Here is a 602-nt window from a genome sequence, read left to right on the forward strand (position 1 = left end):
CAGCAGCAGCAGCAGCAGCAGCAGCTTACAGATGTCTTATACATCTTCCTGCTGCTTGATTGAGTGCTCTATATGCCTGTGTAGTATACCACCTAGACCCATTAACAATATGCATTTGCTGCTGCTGCTGCTGCTGCTGCTGCTGCTGCTGCTGCTGCTGGATTTTCTGCTGCATTTTTTCTTTTTTTTGCTGCTGCACTTGCTGCTGCTGCTGCTGCTGCTGCTGCAGCAGATACCTGGCGCTGCATGCATCGTTGTATTGTTTTTTTTTTATTACTTTTGGGTCGCCGAGAGAAGGAAAAGGCAGCCCCACACACAGCACCCCCCTGCAGCAGCTGTCTTTCAAAGACACGCCCTCACTCATCTTTCCTCTGTATACAGCCAGCAGCAACGCATGCCCTTGCTGCTGCACTGCAGCAGCAAACTGCTGCTGCAGTGATGATGATGATGATGCTCCTACTTTATATCCCATACCATCATCCTCGTCTTCATCTGATCCTGCTGCTGTTCCTGCTGCTGCTGCTGCTGCTGTTGCTGCTGCTGCTGCTGCTGCTGGGGTTTCTATGAATATTTTCTTCTTCAGCTGCAGCAACACATCCCAT

The 602-nt window shown here is 50.3% G+C and overlaps 1 protein-coding gene across 1 annotated transcript in view; it reads left to right on the forward strand.

Annotated features, from left to right (window-relative positions):
• Positions 1 to 602, forward strand: part of EMH_0001720 (uncharacterized protein) — a gene marked incomplete at both ends in the record, with an annotated part of 2,992 nt that overhangs the window by 471 nt on the left and 1,919 nt on the right. The gene's annotated exons all lie outside the window — the stretch shown is intronic.

This window comes from Eimeria mitis, genomic scaffold (genome assembly GCF_000499745.2).
Source record: "Eimeria mitis Houghton genomic scaffold, Emh_scaff170, whole genome shotgun sequence".
Lineage (NCBI taxonomy): Eukaryota > Apicomplexa > Conoidasida > Eucoccidiorida > Eimeriidae > Eimeria > Eimeria mitis.